Source organism: Dipodomys merriami, unplaced genomic scaffold, assembly GCF_024711535.1.
Source record: "Dipodomys merriami isolate MVZ:Mamm:240054 unplaced genomic scaffold, mDipMer1.0.p SCAF_3, whole genome shotgun sequence".
Classification (NCBI taxonomy): domain Eukaryota; kingdom Metazoa; phylum Chordata; class Mammalia; order Rodentia; family Heteromyidae; genus Dipodomys; species Dipodomys merriami.
This window is the reverse complement of record NW_027204492.1, coordinates 89,039,292-89,055,219: the sequence shown is the minus strand read 5'-3', so window position 1 is coordinate 89,055,219 and position 15,928 is coordinate 89,039,292. Positions and strand designations below refer to the sequence as shown.

General features: G+C 39.7%; 1 long non-coding RNA gene across 2 annotated transcripts in view; it reads right to left on the bottom strand.

Annotated features, from left to right (window-relative positions):
- The window catches only part of LOC138839641 (uncharacterized), a 184,502-nt gene that overhangs the window by 134,069 nt on the left and 34,505 nt on the right, over positions 1-15,928 (bottom strand). The window contains exon 5 of one of the 2 annotated variants that reach the window (XR_011376005.1): positions 6,827-6,912. The exons of the other annotated variant lie outside the window; for it this stretch is intronic. This is a non-coding gene — a long non-coding RNA (uncharacterized lncRNA). Of the gene's footprint in view, positions 1-6,826; positions 6,913-15,928 lie in introns of those variants that run through there. 2 annotated transcript variants of the gene reach the window in all.

Here is a 15,928-nt window from a genome sequence, read left to right as displayed (position 1 = left end):
TAAATTTAAAAAAAAGAAATGTACTCATGACTTTGCTCATGCAACTGTAACCCCTCTGTACAGTATTTCCACAATAAAAAAACTTATTAAAAAATATAAATAAATAAATAAAACAGGTGACAAATACAGTGACTGGGAAGTGGAGGTGTGTCCCAAGTGTTGTGCACTAGCCTTCAGCCCTGAGTTCAAGCCCCAACAGTGGCAAAAATAAATACAGTGACCAGATTGGGGTGGTACTACTTTAGATGGAGTTTGGAGGGTAAGTGAGCTAAGAAAGATTTCAGAATCTAGGTCACCAACTCTTTTTGATTCTCTTCTAAACCCACTGGCTGTTTATCCTTCCCTACCACTTATGCCACAGCTCCACTTCCTGCTTCTTGGTGGTTAATTGGAGATACTGTCTCACCGACTCAAATATCAGCCTCCTGAATAGCTAGAATTGCAGGTGTGAGCCACTGGTGCTAGTATATTTGTTTACATTTTAATGGAAGGGCAAATAAAACATTTCTTAAAGCTGACTATATGGATTGAGAGCAGAGGCTGGGAATGTGGCTTAGTGGTAGAGTGCTTGCCTAGCATGCTTGAAGCCCTGGGTTTGATTCCTCAGTACCACATAAACAGAAAAAGCCAGAAATGGCTCTGGGGCTCAAGTGGTAGAGTGTTAGCCTTTAGCAAAAGAAGCTCAGTGACAGTGCCCAGGTCCTGAGTCCAAGCCCCAGGACTGGCAAAAACAAACAAAAACGAAAACACATAGATTGAGGGCAGAGAGAGGGTAGAAGATACATGCTTGTCTTCTCAAAATATGCCTTTTCTGATATATTTGATTTTGAAGCCATCTAGTTTACCTTACCAGAAAACAAAATTCATTTTAATGAACAATATCTAAAAACTATATAAAAGAAATGAAGCTATCAAACTGGTAGACTAGAAATAGAATAGAAACTATCAAAATGGTAGAATAATCCCACAGAGCATAATTATTTCGTTACTTTAAATACAGTAATTTGAATATATATATATGTGTGTGTGTATATATAGATATAGATATAGATATAAAAAATCCCCAGTGGTGGAGCTGGTGTTCTGAGACAATTTCAAGTAACATGTTAATAAAATTGGGAACCAAAATTTTTGTACTGAGAGAATAAACAGATACAGATTTACGTACAGAGGTTACATACACCCTTGTAGCTCTGAATTTGAAGCAATATTGTGCAACAATTCATAATGTATTTTTTCTCTATAGAAAAAAACTATTTCAAAGCTGTGACACTAAACATTGAACCAATGATCAGTCCAGTAGCAAACTACCCAAATGGTGTTATTCAAATACTGTTTTATTATTTAAAAACAACAACATGGGCTGGGAAGGTGGCTCAGTGGTAGAGCACTTGCCTTGCATGCTCGAGGCCCTGGGTTCGATTCCTCAGCACCACATAAGAAAAAAAAAGCCGGAAGTGGCGCTGTGGCTCAAGTGGTAGAGCGCTAGCCTTGAGCTGAAGAGCTGAGGGACAGCGCCCAGGCCCAGAGTTCAGGCCCCATGACCGGACCCAAAAAAATAAATAAATAAATAAATAATAAATAAAAACAACAACAACAATATTCTCAACAAAAGAAAAAAATAGCTAATTCCAGATCTTGAGTAGGAAATACACAAGATAAGGTTGAACTATATTGTCTCGGTAGACATCAAAGAAGGCTGGAAGATGTCAACTGAACACAATTGCCAGTCAGGTACTTGGGACTCATATCTGTCATACTGACTACTCAAGAGACTAAGACCTAGAGGACCATGGTTAGAAGCCATTCAGGCAGAAAAGGCCCAGAAAGGGGCTGGGAAGTTGGCTCAGTGGTAGAGTGCTTGCCTTGCATGCCTGAGGCCCTGGGTTCGATTCCTCAGCACCACATAAGCAAAAAGAAAAAAGCCAGAAGTGGCGCTGTGGCTCAAGTGGTAGGGCACTAGCCTTGAGCTAAAGAGCTGAGGGACAGTGCTCAGCCCCAGAGTTCAGGCCCCACAACCGGACCAAAAAAAAAAGAAAAGGCCCAGAAAGTCCAACTCCAAACTAACCATCAAAAAGCAGGATTGGAGACATGGCTCAAATGGGAGAAAAGCAGTCATGAGCAAACCAGTCAAAAAAGAGCCTGAGACTCTGAGTTTAAAACCAGGTTCTCTCTCTCTCCCTCTCCCTCTCCCTCTCTCTCTCTTTCTCTCTCTCTCTCTCTCTCTCTCTCTCTCTCTCTCTCTCTCTCTCTCTCTCTCTCTCTCTCTCTCTCTCTCTCACACACACACACACACACACACACAAATACAGATGCCAACTTACCCATATTCTTATTGGTCAGACTTGATTATCAGAAGGAATCATGATTGCATAGTGTGGAAACATATTGAATATATATGTGTATGCATATAATATACAGGTATGTATTGTATGTACATATGCATATTATATACAAATACCTATTTAGCTATATGTACAGATATATGTATATATAAATGTATATATGTGTGTATACAAAATTATATATATACCAATTCTAGGTGTCTAACTTAGGACTTCACATATGCTAGACAAATGATCTACCATTGAACTACATCTCTCCAACTCATAGTGGATATATTAAAAATATTAGAAATATTAGAAAAAAACAGCGACAGCTTATTGGTCACAGAGATCTAATTCAGACTGTCAATAAAGAAAAAGAATAATTGCCAAGCACTAGCAGCCCTCAGCCAGAGTCCTAGCTAGATCTGAGGGTTACAATTCAAAGTCAGCCCAGGCAGGAAAGCCTCTATGAGACTCTTATCTCTAATTAACCACCAAAAAGCTAGAAATGTAACCTTGGTTCAAAATGGTAGAGTATCAGCCTTAAGCAAGAAAGTTCAAAGACAGTGCCTAGGCCCTGAATTCAAGGCCTAGGGTCAGCCTCCTCCCTCCCCCCAAAAAATTTACCACTTCCATAACACCATTTCTATGTTAAAGACTTCGATATTTCTGCCTCTAAACTTGACCTCTTCCCTAAACTTGCAACTTACATATTCAACACACCTATTAAAGATCTCCATTGGAACATCTAATAGCTATATTCATGTCAATGTGTTTCAAACTAAAACCTTAATTCCCTTCCTGTCCCAAATCTGCTTCTGACAGCATTTTCCTTCTCAAAAAGAGAGAAGCCATTTGAGCTCCCCCAAAACATTAACATCTTCTTTGACTCTTCCTCTCACATTTCACATTTAATTTATAGCTAATTCTCTTGACTCTTCATTTGTTTGTTCATTTCTTTGCAGTAGTAGGATTTGAATGCAAGGCCTCACACTTAATCTTGCTTGCTTGCTAGGCTAGTGCTCTACCACTTGAGTCATGCTTCCATCCCTTGACTCTGCCTTTGATATGTAAACAGAATCAGTCTTCTCATTATCTCCTCTCTTCCTGCCCTATGGTTTCATCCTCTTTCCCTTGACTAGTTTTTCAGCACTGCCAATCTCCATCCTTGCCTCCCTTACAGACAATTGTCTAGATTGGCAGTGCTCCTTTAAAAGCATGTAAGATGACCAGGTGCTGCTGGCTCACATCTATAATCCTAGCTACTCATGAGGCTGAGATCTGAGGATCTTGGTTCAAAGCCAGCCAGGACAGGAAAGTCTGTGAGACTCTTATTTCCAATAAAACTCCTCAGAAAAGGCCAGAAGGGCCTTGTGACTCAAGTGATAAAACACTAGCCTTGAGCAAAAGCAGCTCAGGGACAGCACTCTGGCCCTGAGTTCGAGACCCAGTATCAGAAAACAAAACAAAAAAAAAACCCACATATTAGATCAATCCCTATAAAGTTATGGTATATCTTCATTCCAGATTTTCTCATCAGCCAGGCATAGGTGGCTCGTGCCTATAATCCTAGCTACCCAGGAGGCTGAGATCTGAGGATTGCAGTTTAAAGCCAGCCAGAGCAAGAAGATCCATGAGATTCATATCTCCATTTAACCATCAGATAACTGGACGTGGAGCTGTGGCTCAAGTGGTAGAGCACTCATCTTGAGCTGAAGAGCTGAGGGACAGCACACAGGCCCAGAGTTCAAGCCCATGACAAAAAAAAAAAAAAAAAAAAATTCTGATCACATTCTATCTCACTCACAGTAATATGCAAGATCTTTCCAGGTTTGTAAATAAAGAAAAGAATCAGAGGATTGAAATTTTTTAAAAAGAAAAAAATCTACCCTAGCCATATCTGAGAGATTTTTGCAGGCGTATAGACAACCATATCTTCCCAACACAGGGCTAACTTCAAAGGGGCATGATAGTACTAGAATTCCCCAGGGAGTTGCTAAAGAATACCTCCCATCACCTGATCTCCACTAGAAAAATCAGCCTGGCCTGGAGGGCACACCTCTTCCCCAGCCCCTGATGACAGCTTAACTGCAAAAAGCACACTGTCCCAATCCACTTGTTCCAGGAAATGACTAGACACAGATAATCCGATGTGTTTAATATTAAACATGCCTTCCGCTTTTGAAGTGACCCCAAGTGTCCTTAACCAAGGACCTTGCAAAATATATCTGAGGGTTAATAGTCTCCCTACTTCTGAGAATCCCAACCACAGTAGAACATTTGCCAGTCAGACTATCACGATATTTCCTCCTTTTACTCTATAATATGCACTCTTTAACTCTTTAAACTAAATGATACTCCTTGTGGCAAATGCGCTGCTAATGTAAGGATGGCAGATGGGTTCTCCTGAGGGAAGTTTAGGGATAAAGAGCCTTTGTCAATTGCGTCCAAATCTAGTTTAGTCTTTGGTGTGTGTGTGTGTGTTCTGATACTGGGTTTGAACTCAGGGCCTGGATTCTGTCCCTGAGCTTTTGTGCTCAAGGCTAACACTCTACTACTTGAGCCACAGCTCCACTTCTGTGGTGGTTAATTGGAGAGAAGAATTTTATGGACTTTTCTGCTTGGACTGGCCTTGAATTGAGATCCTCAGCCTCCTAAGTAGCTAGGATTACAGGTATGAGCCACCAGTGCTTGGCTTAGTTGTCTTTGACGCTTCTCAGAATCTGCTTTCTAGCAAACTCCATCTGTGATCATTCATGTACTTGTTTGCTTGTGGTCTGTGACCCCCTCATGGTTCTCTGAACATAGCTGCCACTAGCACAGTGTGTCGTACCAGAAGCTGCTCAAAAACTAGTTTCTGGATGAAAGCGCGAAATGCTATTTAAGTTGAGATTGGAATGACAAGGCAACAGTCTTGGGAAAGAACTCTTTAGGTGTTGCAACTAGCAAATAAAATCCCATAAAGATCTCTTCTTTTTTTCATCCTAATTCTTTGCTACTGTAATGTAATTCAGGGATGGATAAAAGATTTTTGTAACTAGGAGACAGTAGCTCACACCTATAATCCTAACTACTCAGGAGGCTGAGATCTGAGGATCATGGTTCAAAGCCAGCCTGGGCAGAAAAGTCTGTGAGACTCTTATCACCAATTAACCACCAGAAAACTGGAAGTGGCTCTGTGGCTCAAGTGGTAAAGTGCTTGCCTTCAGCTGAAGAACTGAGAGACAGAGCCCAGGCCCAGAGTTCAAGCCCCACAGCCGACAAAAAAAAAAAGAAAGAAAGAAAGATAAATTTGTATTTGGGTCCTTCACACACATACACATACACACAGACCATTTTCTTCTCACTGTCATTCTAGGATTACTTGATTTTTCATAAAATTAGTCAGGCACACATGATTCACTCCAGGCCAAACTATCTTTCATCAATCTTAAGTTTTGTTGATGAGATCTGAGCAAAACTGAATTGGTGTCCTTCCATTATGTCCAACTTAAGTCCCTCAAAAGACTTATTTATGAGAGGACTGTTGATGATTGAACTTGACTTCAAAGGGTTTAGGGTTGATCTGGAATCCATTTCCCAGTTACCCCAGGGAAAACACTAGTAGCTTATATGGTCTATAGTGCTATGGGAGCCTTGTTCACAGGCACCAGAGTTTCCCTTCTATTTATTCATAATCAATTATGAACCTGGTATGTCTTCTGTCTTATAATTTCTTTAAATAATTGTTATATTTTATTAAAGTAAGATATGCACATAGTTAAAAACATGAAATCCTATACAATAGATTGATTTAACTCTTAGATTATCATTTTAGATTTATCTATGTATCTCTAAACAGTCTGCTCATACAACCACATCTTCCTTTTGACATTTTTAGATATGACTTCCTGGTATGACAGTGGAGAATTTAACTGACTTATACAACCCCCCTCCATTACCACTTCCTCTCCAAATACAGTAAGAACATACTTTTACTTTCCTCTGATTTCCTTGTATTTTTTTCCTTTGCATGTTTTAAGCTTTCTCCAAATGTCTGGTGATTCTTTATTGTCATATATAAGAATGAAGCACTACAAAAATATATTAATCACTCTGTACATTTGCTAAGTGTGTTAGTTAGACTTTTCTATAATAGATACTTGAAACTATTTTTTAATATATTTTATTGTTTTTGTAGAGGTGATATACAAAGGAGTTAGTTACATAAGTCAGGTAATGAGTACTTTTCTTTGGACAATGTCACCCCTTCCTTTGCACTCTCCCAGTTTTTCCCCTCCCGTCCCCACCCACAAGTTGTACAGTTCATTTTCCACATAGCGTCTAGTGAGTACCACTGCTGCATTTGTTCACCCTTTGCTCCACCTTTTCTGTGCCCCACTTACCCTCCCAAAGACAAATAAGCTAACAAACTAGACAAAAAGAAAAGACAAAAAAAGCAACAAAACCAAAGTCTAGTTTTCATTTAAAAGAAATGATTTACAAGAGGAAAATTTTATTTTAGCTCACAGTTTCAGAGGCTTCAGTGTATGGTCAACTGGTTCCATTGCTTTGTGATCAGGTGTGATGGGGCATAGCTGCTAACCTAATGGCAACCAGAAAGGAGGAGAACAAAGAAGGCTAGGTAAAGATACACTCTTCTCTGGGTGCTGGTGGCTTACAGCTATCATCCTAGATACACAATAGGTTGAAATCTGAGGCTTGACGTTCAATGTCATCCTGTGCAGCAAAGTCTGTGAGACTCTTATCTCCAATTAACCATCAAAAAGCCAGAAATGGCCAGGCACCAGTGGCTCGTACCTATAATCCTAGCTACTCAGGAGGCTGAGATCTGAGGATCAGGATTCATAGACAGCCGGGGCAAGGGAAGTCCATGAGACACTTATCTCCAATTAACCGCCAGAAAACCAGAAGTGGTGTTGTGGCTCAAGTGGTATAGTGCTTGCCTTGAGCTGAAGAGCTCAGAAACAGCGCCCAGGCCCAGAGTTCAAGCCCCTCAACTGACAAAAACAAAAAACAAAAAAACAGAAATGAAGCTGTGGCTCAAAGTGGTAGAGCATTAGCCTTGAGCACAAAAGCTCAGAGACAGGGACAACACCCAGGCTGTGAATTCAAGTACCAGGACACAGAGAGACAGAGACAGAGAGAGAGAGAGAGAGAGAGAGAGAGAGAGAGAGAGAGAGAGAGAGAGAGAGAGAGAGAGCTCCTCCCTCAATCACCAACTTCTTCCAACACCTTCCAATAATACCATCATGCCACAAATCCATCACTGAATTTTGAATTTATCTGTTGATTAGCCCCATTAGCCAATCACCTCCCAATGACTAGATCTACCAGATAAGAAGAGAGAACCACTTCATACCCAAGCCATAATATTAAGTCCATCTTAGGGTAAATGGGCTATTGTCCTGAGGTTCCCAAAAAATGCTAGAAGTTATCATCTTTGCAACTAGTGCTGCTTCCACTCTCAACTGTTTTGTTTCTCTCTACATCATTCACTTATTCAATTTATTTAGAAAGCAACCTGCCAGGGGTGTGTGTGTGTGTGTGTGTGTGTGTGTGTGTGTGTGTGTGTGTGTGTGTGTGTGTGTGTGTGTGTGTGTGTGTGTGTGTGTGTGTGTGTGTGTGTGTGTGTGTGTGTGTGTGTGTGTGTGTGTGTGTGTGTGTGTGTGTGTGTGTGTGTGTGTGTGTGTGTGTGTGTGTGTCCTGGGGCTTGAACTCTGCACCTGGGTGCTGTCTCTGATTTTTTTTTGCTCAAGGGTAGTGCTCTACCACTTGATCCACAGCTCTACTTCTAGCTTTTTGGTAGTTAATTCAAGATAAAAGTCTTATAGTCTTTCCTGCCCAGGCCAGGCTTTCAACTCTGATCCTCGGATCTCAGCCTCCTGAGTAGCTAGGATTACAGGAGTGAGCCACCAATGCTCAGCAGGTTTTTTTTTTTAATTGTATTGATATTATTACTGCCCTTATTATTCTTTTTGCTTAGATTCTAGATGTCTGGCTGCTAGACATCCTTGGTGAGGGATTAGAGAAAGGTAGAAGAGCAATCCTCTTCTGAAGCAATCTGGCAATCCCCTTATTTACTTCCACTGATTGTGTGACTCTCACCTTCCAGGATATATTTTGTCCATCTTTGGTTGCACTTACTCTAGACCACCAGGCCCTTTTCCCCCTACCACGGCAGTTGTCAGTCTTCCATCGGCTTTCTTCTGCTAGAGCCCCACTACCACCATCATACTCCTGACTGCCTATGGTCTCTTCTGTTATTGGTGTCTATGCTTTTCCTGTTACTTTATTATCATTTTAATGGTGTTATGGTCTGGCTATGGTTTGAAATTTAATCCTCACTGTGAGATACTAAGACGGTAAAAATTTAATCTAACTATTGTGTTTAGTGATGGAGCCTTGGGAACATGATTAGGGTTTGTAAAATCATTAGAACAGAGCCCTTGTGACTGGCTCTTGGTCCTATCAGAAGAGTCAATATACATATATTCCCTATCATTTGCCATGTGATTCCCTGCATCACCTTGAAGTTCTGCAAGAAGGTAGCACCTTTAGAACCATAAGCCAAAACTAACCTCTTTTCTTTATGAAGTAGGGCTGCCTCAAATAGTTTATTATATAGCACAAAATAGACTACAACAAAAGTAGTCTCAGAAGGGCAGAAAAATGAACAGATATGCTCAATCAATTCTCTTGAATTAGAAATTCACTACATAATTGGACTAGGCTGTGCAGCTTGAAGTGCAAATTTTTAAAACTCTCATGAGATTTTTCTGGTAATACCCTTACCCACCATGTTCTCCTGAAGACTCCCTGTAACTTAAACACAGATAAAGGTATTTTTAAAACTTAATTAAGGTGGGTGATGGGAAGAAAAAACTGGGAGAAGGCAAGGGAAGGGGTCACATTGTCAAAAAAGAAATGTGCTCATTATCAGAATTATGTAACTGTAACCCCTCTGAATATCACCTTTATGATAACAATTAAAATTTTTAAAAAAGAAAAGAAAATGAAATATACAACTTGTGGCTGAGGATAGGAGGTAAAAATTGGGAGACAGTGAGGGAACGAGTGACATTGTCCAAAAAGAAATGTACTCTTTACTTGACTTATGTAACTCTAAACCTTCTGTACATCACCTTTCTAATAACAATTTTTAAAAGATAATTAATTTAAAAAAAATAAATTGCTGTTAAGACAATAACATACTCTGACAAAAACAGATTAATTTCAGGAGTGCCAGAATGATTTAATATTAAGAAATTAACAAAACAATTTATTCACATAATTTTTGCATAAATGCTAAAAAGATATTATATAACATCTGACATCTTCTTTTGTTGTTTCTTTTTTTGGTAGTGATATATATATAGAGAGAGAGAGATCTATATATGTATATCTAGTGTACATGTTCAGGCAGGAAATGTGACTCTATATCAAAAACTAACACTGCTGGGTGCTAGTGGCTTGCACCTCTAATCCTACCTACTCATGAAGATGAGCTCTGAGGATCCTGGTTTGAAGTTAGCCTGTACAGAAAAGTCCATGAGATTTTTATCTCCCCAGCAAAATGCTGTAGGTGGAGTTAGTTGTGTCTCAAATGGTAGAGCACCAGCCTTAAGTGAGAAAGCTAAGGGACACAGCCCAGGTCCTGAGTTCAAGCTCCTAACTGGCACACCCATCCACGAGTGTAGGCACGTGTGCATACAGACACATGCACAGGCACAGCACAAAAGAAGGGCTGCACAAAGTGGAGGTGTGGCTCAATAGTAAGTAGAGTGCCTGACTAGCCTTGAGTTCAAACCCTAGTACTTGGGAAAAAAAGCATATTTTTTGTCTTGAAAAATCAAAACAATCAACTAAAAAGCACTATAAAATAAGATAATTCAAGTGTATGTATATGATATTAATAAAAAGGAATTATATGCAAAAGTAATACATAACTTTCACCTAACCAAACAAAAAGAGCTATTGGAATAAAAAATTCCATTTACAAAAGCCATGAAAACGATAAAATGCCTAGTAATGCACCTAAAATACTTGCATGATTTATATGAAGAAAACATGTAAATGTTCCAAGAGGCACAAAAGTCTTAAAAATGGCAAGAAACAGCAAATTTTAATAATAAAAGCATCATAGAAATGGTTCCTTTTTCTCAGATTAATCTGTAACTTTAATGTGAACTCAATGAAAAAAAAAATGCCAACAGGGTTTCTGCTGGGAATAGACAGACTGTTTCTAGAGTTCATGGGCAAAAAGATAAAAGAAAATGAACAGTAGACAAGAAGATCAAGGATGGTTTTAAAAAAAAAGAACTAGATTTACAAATCATATTAAAATTAAAATTTATTAAAAAGCTATTACAAGGAACATCATGTGATAATGATGTATGGATCGACAGCTCGCTTCAACAGAAGGTTCTGAAATTTGATATTTACACACAAATTTAGTATATGATAAAAGCTACATGTCAAAGCAATGTGGGGATGCAGTAAGATTCAATAAATTAGATTGAGACTGCTGGTGAGCATATGGTGATTTCCTACCCCTCGCTCATTACACACAGATCCAAGATTTACATGTCAAAATTTGAACCATAAACTAGTAAAAAGAAGCATCCATTACAGAATGTCCTATCGAAGCCCAAACCCTAGAGCCATAAAAGAAGTGATTGATATCAATGACTACAAATTAAATATTTCTTCATGACAAATATCACCACAAGCAAAGTAAAAAAAGACAAACAACAAACTGGGCGGGGGGAGCGGGGAATGGTTGCAATTGAAATGACATATATAAAGGGCAGCTACACATCAAGAATAAAATACCATCAGTCTGAAAGAAAAATTGGCAACAGCAGTTCACAAAGAGAGGAAAACACAAATGGCTTTGAAATGCATGAAAAGATAGTCATCCTCGCCCTCATTAGAGAAACAAACAACACAGAAACTTTCTTCACATAGATTCACAGACCATAAACATTTGGTAATACAATAATTAGCAACAAAGATGTGGAGAAACAGGCTTCTTCTAGCATTGCTGGTTGGAACTATAAACAGACACAACCCCTGGAAGGGGCAAATGACTGACTGTCAAAATATCTGTATGATATCTGTATGATAAATTCCTGCAGATATTCTTATACATGCACAGAATGGGATCTGCAACACTGTTTGTGATAACAGTTTGCAAACAATCTAAACATTGCTAACTAAGGAAAAGGTTTCAAAAAACTATGCTATATGCATACCACACAGTGGTCAGAGACAGCACCCAGACCCTGAGTTCAAGCCCCAGGACTGATATAAAAAAATGATAATGATAATAAAGAGAGAGAGAGAGAAATAGAGAAAAAGAAAAGGAAGGAAGGAAGGAAGGAAGGAAGGAAGGAAGGAAGGAAGGAAGGAAGGAAGGGAGGGAGGGAGGAAGGAAGGAAGGGAGGAAGGGAGGGAGGGAAGGAGGGAGGAGAGAGAGAGATAAAAGGAAGGGAGGGAGAGAAGGAGGAAGGAAGGAAGCAAGGAAGGAAGGAAGGAAATCACAAATTTCAGGGGTCTTATTTTTTTTTTAATGCTGGAGATATCCAGTGCTGGTAATCTTCAGCAACATAGATGAGTTTTAGTATGTCTACCAACCTCTACATTGCATAAAAATTTTTATACTTAGGGTCATTTCTATATGCAAAGACTCCAGTATTCTCGTTTGATTCTCACTGACTTGTGGAAACACTTCTACTAAATTAGTGCATATGACTTTGAAGACTGTCAACTTGGGGGGAAAATATGAAGCACTGACTTTAGATTCACTAATATTAACCATAATAGAAATGCCTTGTTGCCTACAGAAAAGCAGATTTTTGAGCATCTCACCTCCTCTACTCCACCACTTCAACATGCCTCCATTTTAACTCTCTCCAAGGAAGATCTGGAAATATCCCTTTATTTACCCTCTAAAGCCACTGAGCATGAAAAGGATCTCTAAAGCATTTGGCATCTTTATCCTACATAGTAACTGTCTAGAAGGAAGTTCACTGCCAGTCCTGCAGACCTGCCTTCAAAATCCTGTTAAAAGACTTGAGTCTTGGAGTTTGTTTTTTCAAAACAATTACCCAAGGCTGGGAAGATGGCTCAGTGGTAGAGTGCTTGCCTTGCATGCATGAGGCCCTGGGTTCGATTCCTCAGCACCACATAAACAGAAAAAGATGGAAGTAGCACTATGGCTCAAGTGGTTGAGCACTAGCCTTGAGCTGAAGAGCTAAGGGACAGCACCAGAGTTCAAGCCCCACAACAACAACAAAAAAAAAATTACCCAGTTTCAGGGCTTCCATAAGGAACAAATTCACCGTTGCTCAATTATAAATTTTGAAAATGAACTATACAACTTGTGGGTGGCAATGGGAGGGAAAAACTGGGAGAGAGCAAGGGAAGGTATGACATTGTCCAAAAAAAATAATGTACTTGTTCTGGGTGCCAGTGGCTCACACCTGTAATCCTAGCTACTCAGGAGGCTGAGATCTGAGAATAGTGGTTCAAAGCCAGCCTGAGCAAAACTATCAAAAAAGCCAGAAGTGGAGCTATGGCTCAAGTGGTAGAGCACTAGCCTTGAGCAAAAAAGGCTCAGGGGTAACACCCAGGCCCTGAGTTCAAGCCACAGGATAGGCACCAAAAAAAAAAGAAAGAAAAAAGAAATGTACTCCTTTCCTGACATATAATTGTAACCCTTCTGTTAGTCACCTTTATAATAACAATTTAAAAAAAAAAACTGGCACACCTGTAATCCTAGTTACTTAGGAGGCTGAGATCTGAAGATTAAGGTCAAAGCCAGCCCAGGCAGGAAAGTCCATGAGATTCTTACCTCCAATTAACCACTAGAAAATCCTAAGTGGCTCTGTGGTTCCAAAGAGGTAGAGTGAAAAAGCTCAGAGACAAAGCTCAGGCCTTGAGTTCAAGTCCCACGACCAACAAAAAACAATAAATAAATAAAAACTAAAAATTAAAAACCTTATCTTTCTCTTCTCTGTGGCTCTGTCTCTCTGCTGTCTGTCTGTCTCTCTCTCTCCCTCTGTCTCTATCTGTCTCTGTCTCTGTCTCTGTCTCTGTTTCTGTCTCTCTCTCTCTCTCAAAAACACAAACACACAAACACTTGTGTATAAAAGTACTCTCAGGTTAAAATGCCATGTACTTTTCTGGGAAGAAGACAATCTTTAGGTAGAAATAGACCAAACTAGATCATTTATTTTCTAGGGAGCTTTGGGCAAGTAATATATATGGTCTGAGGCCCAGCTTGTTCATCCATAAAATAGGAGTAATATCCAACTTTCAGTGCCAGGCCCTCCAGCATTCAGTAATGGAGGTTATCAGCATAACTCAGTGCTGTTCCCAGCCCCCACCCTCAGCCAGACTATCTTCTGTGGAGCAGTCCAGAATTATATCCACAAAAAGCTCAAAGAAATAGACATAGGACATGGAAATGGACTTATGTTGGATACTCTTTTTCCAAAATTTTTTTCATTCAACATCATACTTTTTTGTTTGTTTGTTTTCCTGTCCTGGGGCTTGAACTCAGGCCCAGGCACTGTCTCAGAGCTCTTTTTCCTCAAGGCTAGCACTCTACCACTTTGAACCACAGTGCCACTTCCGGTTTTCTGGTGGTTTATTGGAGATATAAGTCTCACAGATTGCTTTATCTAGGCTGGCTTTGAACTTCAATCCTCAGATCTTAGCCTCCTGAGTAGCTACGATTACAGACTTGAGCCACCAGCACCTGGCTCAACATCGTACTTTGATGGACATCTGCACCCTCGCCATATCAGTAGTGAGTATATATCCTTAGATGAATACACAGTAGTTTGTGCAGTCATTCTATTGAAGAACATCTAGGCTATTTTACAGCTCTTCTATATCTGTTAAGAACACTCTGCAGGGACATTTTTTTTCTTTTTTCTTTTTCTTTTTCTTTTTCTTGTGTGTGTGTGTGTGTGTGTGTGTGTGTGTGTGTGTGTGTGTGTATCTTGGGGCTTGAACTCTGTACCTGGGCTCAGTCCCTGAGCTTTTCAGCTCAAGGAAGAGTGCTCTGCCACTTGAGCCACAGCGCCACTTCCGGTTTTCTGGTGGTTCATTGGAGATAAGAGTTTCATGGCCTTTCCTTGGGGGGCTGGCTTTCAACCGCAATCCTCAGATCTCAGCCTCCTGAGTACCTAGGTGTGAGCCACCGGCACCCAGCTATGTGTTTCCATTTCTCTGGAATAAATACTTCAGGGTGGAATTGTTAGATCACAAAATATATGTATTTAACTTTTTAAGGAACTGCCAATTTTTTCTTGAATACTGGGTGTGCCATATCTCCTTTCTCAATGACATGAGATTCCATTTGCACTATAGCCTCAACAACCAGAAGCAAGGATTGTTCTCATCTGAAGATTTGCTGAGGCCAAAATTCCTCTTTTCCTTCTTCATGTCAATTTCCTCATTAGGTTTGTTTCTTTGTTTTGGTTTTGGTTTTTGGTTTTTGATTTTTTTTGTGTGCCAGTCCTGGGACTTGAACTTCGGGCCTAGGCACTGTCCCTGAGCTTTTTCTGCTCAAGGCTAGCACTCTACCATGTGAACAATACTTCCACTTCCAGTGTTTTTGGTAGTTAATTGGGGATCAGAGTATCACAAGTTTTCCTGCCCAGGGTTGACTTTGAACTTTAATCCTCAAATCTCAGCCTCCTCATTAGCCATGAGCCACCACTGCCTAGAAGGCTTTTTATTGTTATTGTTGTTGTTGAGTATATTTTCATTATCTTTAAGTAGTTACACAAAGGGATAACCATTCAATAAGTCAGTTTATGACTACGATATATCTTGATGGATATCATTCTTATCATCATTTTTCCCCATTCCTCTCAACCCCATCTATTCCTTCAATTTTCCTAGTTTTATAGGATATGCATTGAATATTATGACTGCATTCTCACTCACCATTCTTTTCATTCATCTACACCACCCCCCTCACACACACACACACACACACACACACACACACACACACACACACACACACACACACACACTTGACCTTCCTCTTCACATACAACTCAAGTTCCAACTTGCTAGTATTCATTTTGTTAGACTGTGAGTTAATTGTTCTAAGGAGTTACACCACTGGAATTCTCCCCTGGGTAAACCATACTTTCAATTAATATATTTGTGTACACATGCATACAAGGGTTTTTTTATGACCTCACACAGCTTTCTGTGAACTCTTCTACAATCTCTAAAGCCTTTAAAGTAACTCCCTCTCAGAGAGGAACTAACTTGAGTTAATTGGGATTTGTTGGAAATAAACAGAAGATGAAATGCATATCAAACCAGCCTCTCACTCATCATAAGAATCACTGAGCTTTTAGTGCTACCTTGAATGAATGTTTAAGAGCTATGTGTCCATACAAGGTTGACTAATCACTACATATTGAACCTTGTCTGTCAACTGAATCTCATTCCAGGAAACCCTTTGAGTTGGACACTGGCAGCTCTCATCTGTAATCTTAGCTATTCAGGAAACTGAGATCTGAGAATTATGGTTCAAAGCCAGCCAAGGCAGGAAAATCCATAAG